This window comes from Ovis canadensis, chromosome 3 (assembly GCF_042477335.2).
Source record: "Ovis canadensis isolate MfBH-ARS-UI-01 breed Bighorn chromosome 3, ARS-UI_OviCan_v2, whole genome shotgun sequence".
Classification (NCBI taxonomy): Eukaryota; Metazoa; Chordata; class Mammalia; order Artiodactyla; family Bovidae; genus Ovis; species Ovis canadensis.
Genome location: NC_091247.1, coordinates 43,210,958 through 43,221,726, shown reverse-complemented (window position 1 = coordinate 43,221,726; position 10,769 = coordinate 43,210,958). Strand labels below are relative to the sequence as shown.

The following is a 10,769-nucleotide window of genomic DNA, read 5'->3' as shown; positions in this document are numbered from 1 at the left end:
TTCTCTCCAAAAAAATAAGTGTGTTCGCTTTCAGGTACCTTCCTGCTGAGCACCCTTGTTCAGTCTTAACTTTGGCCTCTGTAATCACACCAACATCAGGAAAGACTGATATAGCAGAGTGAGAGAGAACACCCATCTGAACCTTGCATGACCCAGGATTCAGAGAGTGTGGTCCCCCACTTGGCTCGACCTATTCCCAAATGTCTTCAGCCTATCTTATCTCTTATCCCCTTGCTTCTAGCTGTATGTTTTAAGGTAGTTCAACAAACTGTGATTTGAGCATCTTTATTTGATCAAGATTGCCAGGAGAAACATCAGCAACCTCAGATATGAAGATGACACCATTTTAATGGCAGAAAGCAAAGAGGAACTAAAGAGGATCTTGTGGGGGTGAAAGAAGAGAGTGAAAAAACTGGTTTAAGACTCAACATTCAGCTCTTTCGCTCAGGCCCGTGGCGCCGGCAGGATGGGCAAGTGTCGCGGTCTTCGTACTGCCAGGAAGCTCCGTAGCCACCGACGAGACCAGAAGTGGCATGATAAGCAGTACAAGAAAGCCCATCTGGGCACAGCCCTGAAGGCCAACCCTTTTGGCGGTGCTTCTCACGCCAAGGGAATTGTGCTGGAAAAAGTAGTTGAAGCCAAACAGCCAAATTCTGCTATCAGGAAGTGTGTCAGGGTTCAACTAATCAAGAATGGCAAAAAAATATCACTGCTTTTGTACCCAATGATGGTTGCTTGAATTTTATTGAGGAAAATGATGAAGTTCTGGTTGCTGGATTTGGTCGCAAAGGTCATGCTGTTGGTGACATTCCTGGAGTCCGCTTTAAGGTTGTCAAAGTAGCCAATGTCTCTCTTTTGGCTTTATACAAAGGCAAGAAGGAAAGACCAAGATCATAAATTTTGATGATGAAAGCACGATAGTAATAAATTTTCCTATACCAAAAAAAAAAAAAAAAGACTCAACATTCAAAAACCTAATCATGGCCTCTGGTTCTATCACTTCATGGGTAATAGAAGGGGAAAAAGAAGAAGCAGTGACAGATTTTCCTTTCTTGGGCTCCAAAATCACTGTGTATGGTAACTGCAGCCATGAAACTCGAAGACGCTTCTTGGAAGGGAAGCTATGACAAACCTAGACAGCATATTAAAAAGCAAAGACATCACTTTGCCAACAAAGGTTCATACAGTCCAGGCTATGGTCTTTCCACCAGTCATGCACAGATGTGAGAGTTGGACCATAAAGAAGGCTGAGCACCGTAGAATTGATGCTTTTGAATTAAGGTGCTGGAAAGGACTCTTGGGAGTCCTTTGGACAGCAAGATCAAACCAGTCAATCCTAAAGGAAATCAACCCTGAATATTCATCACTGATTCAACGGACATGAACTTGGGCAAATCCCGGGAGATAGTGAGGGACAAGGAGACCTGGTGTGCTGCAGTCCACGGGGTGGCAAAGAGTCAGGCACAACAGCAACTGAACAACAACAGCAAATTGATCAGTGTCTGTCTGCCTGACAACATGGTCTAGGTCAGCTTGCCTTGTAGGATGCTTGAAACCACCATGGCACCAAGTTCATTTCCTACATTGTGGATTAAAATCCAGGCAATCTGACTCCAATACCTGCCACCTTAAGAATTAGGCCCCAACAGCCTCCTTGAAGAAACCATATGTTCTCAAAATCTATTGATTTCTGACAATTAAAACACTTTATTCAAAGGAGAAAAAGGTACTTTCTCTGAAACCAGGCAGGAAGATGAGTGTTCCACCTGTTGAAGCTAACTAATTTGTAGTTTTTCAGCTAAACTGAAATAACATTGGACTTTACTGCTTTAAAACCTTGAACATTAAGATGGAGATTGTTCTATTCTATGCTGTTCATAATTCACTGAATTCCATAAAAAAGAAACAAGAAGGTTTTGCTGTATTTTAAACAAAATTTTACTGCGATTCATAACCCCAGGGAGCTAGGTAAAAATGTTAATCAGTGGGGACTTCCCTAGTGGTTTATTGGTTAAGGCTCTGTGCTTCCACAACAGAGGGTGTGGGTTCAATCCCTGGTTCGGAACGAAGATTCTGCATGCCATGCAGTGCAACCAAAATTAATTTAAAAAAATTTTTTTAGGTGCCAGCAGATCTCTTGTCTGATGAGGTTTTTTGTTTGTTTTTTAAAGAAAGATTCACTGTAAAAAATGTTCATGAATGATGACAAAGATAGAGAGGAAGGGGCATCATCATACATAATTAAACAAAACATGTTAGTCTGTCCTAACAGATCGAAGCCCATTAGTCATTTGTGTTAGTTTTACAGGAAACCTCCATTTAAATTTTCACTGGTGTGTTTCACAAGATTCATTCATTATGGGCTATTATTCCTATATATTTATAGTAAAAACTGCAGCCGAAAAAAATATTATAGCACTACACATTTTTAAAAGGACCAACCAAATTAAATCAAATGTCATGACCTTTGCTTCTCTCCTATAGGCTTATTTTTAAACTATCATTTTATCCTGCCTGAAGCAATTTTTTAAATGGCATGCGACTTTCCTAATAAGCTTCTTTAGAATACCATTATAAAGAGAACTGACCTACCTACCTTGCCTCTTACTCTATAATTTTCTAGCCAATACTATGAGGGGTGGGGAGGGTGAAGACTACCCCATTTGCTCAGTGCATTGTTAGATCAATTCACAGTAACGGCCATGGCTATGGAATATAACCCATTCCAAGATAAAGGGGGTTTGAAGATGCAAGTTGTATCAGATAAACTCTTTCAAAGAAAGACAAGAAAATGGACTTTAAAATAACTGAACTAAGAGAAAACAGGCATCTAGAAGTCTGCTCCTAATTATCAGGTCTTTTTAAAGGGTATGCACTTGGAAGTGGCCAAACCATCAGTTTGGTTACACATATAACACTTTTTTTTATTCCTCAAAGGCAACAGTATTCAGAGATAGGGGTAAATTTAAGAAAACAAATCCCAATGTTGTCAGAATTTCATGTCAAACATTTGAATTAAATATCACTTTTAAAGGCTTTGTACTCCATGTTAGTTACCAAGAAGTATGAAACATAATCATTATTCTCAAAAGACTTTCACAAATAATGACTTTGCTTGAATGCTTCCCACATTCCGTGTTCAGCACTACGTGTGTATGTATATCTTATACATATATATGAAAACCTCACCACAACTTCCTCAGATAGATATTGCTGTTTCTAGTTTAGAAATGGAGAAATGGAAGCTCGGGGAAGTTAAGTAACTTGCCCACAGTCACACAGCAGGTTCAGTACTGGATATCGGTTTGGAACCTTAACAACCTATTCTTAGAGCCTGAGAATTTAACTGTTAAGGCTACCTTCTCCACTGCAAGTTTGGCTGAGAATCAAAACATTTATGTACACAAAGTTGAGATGTACAGATGGGTCAGTTAGAGATTTTGGTTTTGGTACTTACCCTGGTATTTTAGTCGCTTCCTTTGCAACTCATTTTCTTCATCTATCAAATGAGAATTATAACACATCTAACTTGTATAACCTATCTTATGCAGTTGTTACAATGATTAATGTGAGTGCTTTAAAGGACAAAGTATTATATAAATAATAAAGTGCTATTTTTTTTTCCTAAAGCAACAGAGGACCTCAATGTGTCCCTGTCTTTGTGGGATCAAGGTCTGGATTGATATTCTAATTCAACAAATTGAGCATCTTCTGTGGACCCATCAAAAGCTTGGCACTACTTCTATAAAAGATGTAAACCAGATATGGTCACTACCTTTGTTGGGTGAACAGTCTCAAGTCAAAGACAAACGTCAAATAAGTACACAAATATGGGTATAATTTTTAAATTATGTTTTAAAGGAAATAAATACCTTGTCAGAGAATGGATTTGAAGAAAATGTCTTTCAAACTGTTTGAGGGAGGAAATGAAAGTATGGTTGACTAAATGGAAGAAGAATTTGAAAAAGAATAGTTGCATGTACATGTATAACTGAATCACTTTGCTGTATACCTGAAACTAACACAACATTGTTAATCAGTTATGCTCCAGGATAAATTTTTTTTTTTAATCTGGAGAAAGTATGGTTGATGGTTGATGGTTGAGGGGGTGTGGTGGGTGATTCAGGTAGAAGAGGTACCAGCTCAGGGCTGGAGCATTAGGGCTCTGTAGTGGGTTTTGTGTTTTATTTCAAGTGCAATGGGAAATCATTATTGGGTTAAAAGCAGGGGTCTGGCATCATGAAAGAGTTGAAGGTGTTTGCAAACGTGATTACAATGATGACAAGTGATTTCAGAGCTGGATGAGGCATCAAAGAGAGGATGGGACAGCAGGTTGGAGAGAAGATGGCTGGTCACTGATGTGCAGGACTTAATAAGGAGAAAGGAGTGTTCCTGGAGTTAGTGGAGAAAGGAAGGACAGGATAGCATGTCTGAATGAGTGAGGAAGCAGTGAAGCTTCTAGTCCATGTTATATTCATGGGAGCAGGTAGAGATGACAGAGCAAAGTTTGGCTGAAGAGTGAAGCGAGAGAACTAAAGGCCAGGACAACTTGACTGACCTGGAAAGAAAGTTTCAACTCAAGAGGTCTCAAGCTCCAGGGTTTTGTATAGTGCTGACCCCTGCTGGTCGATTCTTGCAGAAGCCCTGAAGCCCAGCTGTTGGCTGAGCGGAACCAGCTCAGTCAGTAGAAACTGTAGCTGCAGGACCACTGACCTTACAGAAATAAAAAAAAATTTCACACGAATACTATGAACTGTATGCGAGTAAATTAGATAATAACTGAAACAAACTCCCAGAAACACACAAACGACTGAAATCGATTCAAGAAGAAATAGAAAATGGGAATAGACATAAAGAGATTAAATTAGTAGCCAAACCCTATCCACAAAAAATCCTGGGCCCAGCCGGCTTCACTGGTGAATTCTACCAAACATTTAAAGAAGAATTAATAAAAATTCTTAAAAATTCTTCAAGAAAATAGAAAAGGAGGGAACATTTCCCAATTCATTCCGTGAAGTGAACATTACCTTGATATGAAAACCAAAGATATCACAAGAAAGAAAACTACAGACCAATATCTCGTATTAATATATGTGCTAAAAATTCTCAGCAAAATATTAGCAAATTAAATTCAGCAATTTGTAGGAAGAATTAATTATACACCAGGACCAAAGGGTCTTAGCCCAGGAATACAAGATTGATTTATCATCCAAAAATCAATTAATATAATATACTGTATCAGTAGAACAGAGAACAAAAACCACGTGAACATCTCAATAGATGCAGAAAAGCATTTCATAAAATTGAACACATTCATTATAAAAAATTATAAAAAATTCGACAAACTAGGAATAGAATGGAACTTCCTTGACTTGATGAAAGACATCTATAAAAAATCTTCTACTAGCATCAAACTTAATGGTGAAATCATGGACTCAATGGATATGAGTTTGAACAAACTCCAGGACATAGTGAAGGACAGGAAAGCCTGGCATGCTGCAGTCCCATGCAGTCGCAGAGTCAGACATGACTTAAATTGACTGAACAACAGCAACAGTGAAAGACTGAATGTTTTTCCCTAATATCAGGAAAAAGACAAAATGATGTCACCACTTTTATTCAACATTGTACTGGAAGTTGTAGTCAGGGCAATTAGACAAGAAAATAAAATATAAAGTACATCTAAATTGGAACAGGAGAAGAAAAACTATATCTGTTTCTAGATAATGTACTCTTGTATGCAGAAAATGCTAAGGAATCCACTAAAAGTTATTAGAAGCAGTAAATAAGTTGGAAAAGATTGTATACTATGTGATCAACATATGGAAATCAATTCTATTTCTATACTTTAACAATGAGTAAACCAAAAATGAAATTAAAATCATTCCATCTACAGTAGCATCAAAAAATAAAATATAATTCTTGCTAATCACAGTAGTTATGTTCTGTAAAGTCACAATGAACACAGAATTAGCATACTGAACCATTGCTCCTGGGGAAATACACAGTAAGACTCCCATGAGTCTCTTGTCACAATATTTTCATCAATTTATCAATGCATAATCTTATTTATTTGTGTTTCTGTTTAAAGACACCTGATTTAGTGTATATTGTTGATTCCTTAACATTGAACTCATAGCCAACAGCACTATAACTCATGCTTGAATGAAGCTTATCTAACATATCTTTTTCCCATTAGGCACATAAACAGCTTTCTGTGCTCAGAAGCATTAGACAGCACTTCTGCACTATAGCTGGAGACAATTTAACAATGTGAAATCAAGAACAAAAAGAACAAAAAATGTGGGAAATGTGGCACTGAGGAGACCATGAAAAAGACACTTGTTTATAGCAGGAGAGCTGCAAAGAAGGCAGGATGCTGCCTTATTTGACTTCAGCTGGGCTGTTCATATCAGGCAATTCAAATATGTTGCTGCTATATGCATGTCTACAAATGACTGCTGAAGTGCTATGGGTATTGAATAAGGGATTATAAATAAATTTTAGTGAAGAGAAAAATTAACAGATATAGAATCCATGATTAATGAGAATAAACTTACCTAAGAATAAATTTAACAACAGAAGAACCAAACCATACTCTGAAAACTACAAAACATTTTTGAAAGAACATTTAATAAATGAAAAAACACTTCATAGCCATGGATCAGGAGACTTAATGTTGATAACAAATCAATTCTTCTCAAAATGATCTACAGGTTTAACATAATTCATTTCAAAATCTCAGCTTCAGTTCAGTTCAGTCGCTCAGTTGTGTCTGACTCTCTGCGACCCCATGAATCGCAGCACGCCAGGCCTCCCTGTCCATCACCAACTGCCAGAGTCTACCCAAACCCATGTGCGTTGAGTCAGTGATGCCATCCAGCCATCTCATCCTCTGTCGTCCCTTTCTCCTCCTGCCCCCAATCCCTCCCAGCATCAGAGTCTTTTCCAATGAGTCAACTCTTCGCAAAAACTGACAAACTGATCCTAAAATTCATATGGAAATTCAGAGGACCCAGAATAGTCAAAACAACCTTGAGAAAGAATAATAATTTGGAGGACTCATGTTTTCAAATTTCAAAATTTACTGCAAAGCTACAATCATCAAGACAGTGTGGTCCTGGCATAAAGATAGATATGTCAATCAATGGAATTTAACTGAGAGTCCAGAAAGAAACGCTCACATTAATGATCAGTTGATTTTCAACATGAATGGTAAGACGATTCAGTGGGGAAGGAACAGTTTTTTGGCAAATGGTGCTAGGACAACTGGATGTCCACACAGATAAGAATGAAGTTCATTCTCTACCACAAGTCACATGCAGAAATCAACTCAAAATCAGACTATAAAACTCTAAGAAGAAAACACAGGCCTAACTCCTGTGATCTTATATTAGGCAATAGTTTCTTAGATATGACATTTAACACACAAACAAGAAAAGATAAAAGAGAGGCTTATATCTAGAATATATTAGAAGCTATTACAACTTAATAATTAAAGATAAGTAGCCCAATTAAAGGACTTCCCAGGTGGCGCTAGTGGTAAAGAACCTGCCTGCCAACGCAGGTTAGACATAAGAGACACGGGTTCGATCCCTGGGTTGGGAAGATTCCCTGGAGGAGGGCGTAGCAACTGACTCCAGTATTCTTGCCTGGAGAATCCCTTGGACAGAGGAGCCTGGTGGGCTGTAATCCATGGGATTACGGAGTCAACACAACTGAAGCAATTTAGCACGCAGGCAGCCCAATTAAAGGGCTTGCCAGATAGTGCTAGCGGTAAAGAATCTGCCTGCCAAGCAGGAGATTGGGGTTCAATTCCTAGGTTGGAAAAATCCCCTGGAAGGAGGCATGGCAACCTACTCCAGTATTCTTGCCTGGAGAATCCCATGGACAGAGGAGCCTGGTAGGCTACAGTCCATGGGGTCACAAAGAGTTGGACATAGTTGAAGCATCTGGACAGAGGACAGCACAGACCAGTTAGAATGAGCAAAATATCTAAAAGGACAGCTCTCCAAAGAAAATGCGCAAATGGCCGATAAACACATGAAAAGATACTCAACGTCGTTAGCTATCAGATAAATGTAAATAAAAATAATAATGAGATATGCTGTGATAAAAAAGACAAATAATAAAAAATATTGGCAAGAATGTGGAGAAATGGGAGCCCTCATATATTCCTGCTGCTGCTGCTGCTAAGTCACTTCAGTCATGTCCGACTCTGTGTGACCCTATAAACGGCAGCCCACCAGGCTCCCCCGTCCCTGGGATTCTCCAGGCAAGAACACTGGAGTGGGTTGCCATTTTCTTCTCCAACTCGTCAAAGTGAAAAGTGAAAGTGAAGTCGCTCAGTCATGTCCGACCCTCAGCGACCCTATGGACTGCAGCCTACCAGTCTCCTCCGTCCATGGGATTTTCCAAGCAAGAGTACTGGAGTGGGGTGCCATTGCCCTCTCCACATACATTGCTGGTGGGAGTGTAAAAGGCATCTTACTTTAAAAAACAGTCTTGTAATTCCTTAAAGCTTATACATAAAGTTGCTATGTGATCCAGCAATTCCACTCCTAAGTATTTATTAATACATAAAAGAAATGAGAAATAAAAATACATGTTTACCAAACTTGTGCTTATATACAAAAACTTGTATATATGTGTTTATAACAATGTTATTCATAGTAGTAAAAAAGCTGAAATGACTCAAATCTCCAGCAAGTGATGAATGGATAAGCAAAATGTGGTATACCCATACAGTAGATTTATTCAACAATAAAAAGAAATGAAGCCTTGGTATGTACTATAACATGGATGAAATTTGAAAACATGCAAAATAAAGAAACTTAGTCACAAAGGGCCATATAACATATGATTCTGTTTATATGAGATGTCCAGAAGAGGTAAAAACTATAGAGATAGGAAGTATATTAATAGTTGCCTAGTTCTGGGGGGGAATGGTGGAATTGGGGGTTACACATAAGGGGTATAGGGTTTCTTTTGGAGATAATAAAATATTCTAAAATTAATTGTGATCGTGGTTGCACAACTTGCTGAAATACTAAAAGCCATAGAATCATACATTTTATTTTATTTATTTGAATTGTACATTTTAAAGAGGTAGATTGCATAGTATGCAAATTATCTCAACAAAGCTGTTTAAAGAAAAAGTAAGTGAGTTATAATTTTCTAAAAGGATATTGATTAAAGGATAATTTAAAATAACAAAAGTAATTTTACCTAAAAGACTGTGGAAAGATTTAAATTATTATTTAATCCTGTAAAATGTTTGAACAATGAGGATATTAAAAATATCGATAATAATATTTTCTGCTTAATTATTATTTTCTCCTCTCACTTTTTCCTTCTCTCAACAAATCATGTTTTTATGTCTTTGAAAGTCTCATACTACATTGATTTCAAAGCTCTTTTTACTTCAACTAAAACTCTATGAAAAACGGACATAGAAGCAAATGAAAACAAATTATTTCATTATATACACATATATAATTTTAAATTGTTATACTAGGTCTTCATCATTTAAATCTACAACCTATGATGTATACAAAAGTCTGCTTTATCACTTGTTTTGTTTCTAAATTGGTTTCTTAAGGGGAATGAGAACCCTACATAGTCTACTGAAGTAGAGGAAATTATTTTTTAAAACCTGTTGTACCATCTGAGAATTAAGTATTTGTCAGCTTTGGTCGCTAGGAGTCAAACACGACTGAAGCGACTTAGCAGCAGCAGCAGCTGCTTTGTTAGTTCTAAATTCTCTAGCTAAATTATGTCTTTTTTTGTTTCTAAACTGTCAGTAGTAATTGTCACAATTCCAGAGTTGTTAACAATTTGGCTGTGCTTTAAGTAAGCCTTTTTATTTTAAGTTTATTTATATCTCTTCCTATGGGTCTAATAACACTTGAGAATTTATGTATACTTCTTTTATAATGTGCTCTAGAAACGAAAACTGAGACTAGGAAAAACTTATAAAGCAAATAATGTTTTTTCTGTGTTTCAACTTTCTGTAGTTATTACATGTCATATTCTCAATTCACCCCACCACTGAGGTTTCGGTCTCTGTGATTTTGGCCAGGACCTTCAGGCATCAGGAACAGTTGCAGCATCTATTAATACAAGGAAGGAATGGAAAGGAAGGAAGGCAGTGATGAAAAGCCCCTTCATCACTTGGAGGTTGGAAAGCATGTTCTGCTTGATGGACTCTGAAAAGACAATTATTGAAAATGACAGAAAGACATGCTCTCAGCAATGTGAAGTCCTATCTCTTCACACAGGAACTAAAAGCATCAACCTGAGCGACAGGAAACACAATAAAAGGAGAAAAGCAGACCAAGGTAAGATAGAGTGTGCTAGGCAGTAGAAACACATAAGATTAGAAATGGCCAGACAAAAATGCAGAACCTGGAGGGCTACCGATGGAGAACAGAGGCATGTAGAACCAGGTAGAGATGGATGTGAACAAGTGAGAGGGCAGCTTGGATGAGGTGAGTGACCCCAGACTGATGGTGGAGAGGAAAAGGGGCAGGGATCCCTAGACAGCAGGTGGACAAGCCCATGGCTCTGGGGAGGATGCGGAGATGAATGGGGTGGGGAGGATTATTGCATATCCTCCTATGCTTTCAGCTCCAAAAAGAGGTAACTCCACAGTTTGGGTCCTGTGGGGAAAAGCAGGTGAGGGAAAGGTTTATAGAGAGCTGTGATGGACTGAATCGCTCATTCCTAATGCTAACATTTCCTTTGTCATACAATTCCCACTTCCTATC

General features: G+C 38.0%; 1 pseudogene; it reads left to right on the top strand.

Annotated features, from left to right (window-relative positions):
• The first annotated feature begins 436 nt into the window (after nucleotides 1-436).
• Nucleotides 437-956, top strand: LOC138438087 (small ribosomal subunit protein uS12-like; annotated as a pseudogene).
• The last annotated feature ends 9,813 nt before the right edge of the window (nucleotides 957-10,769 follow it).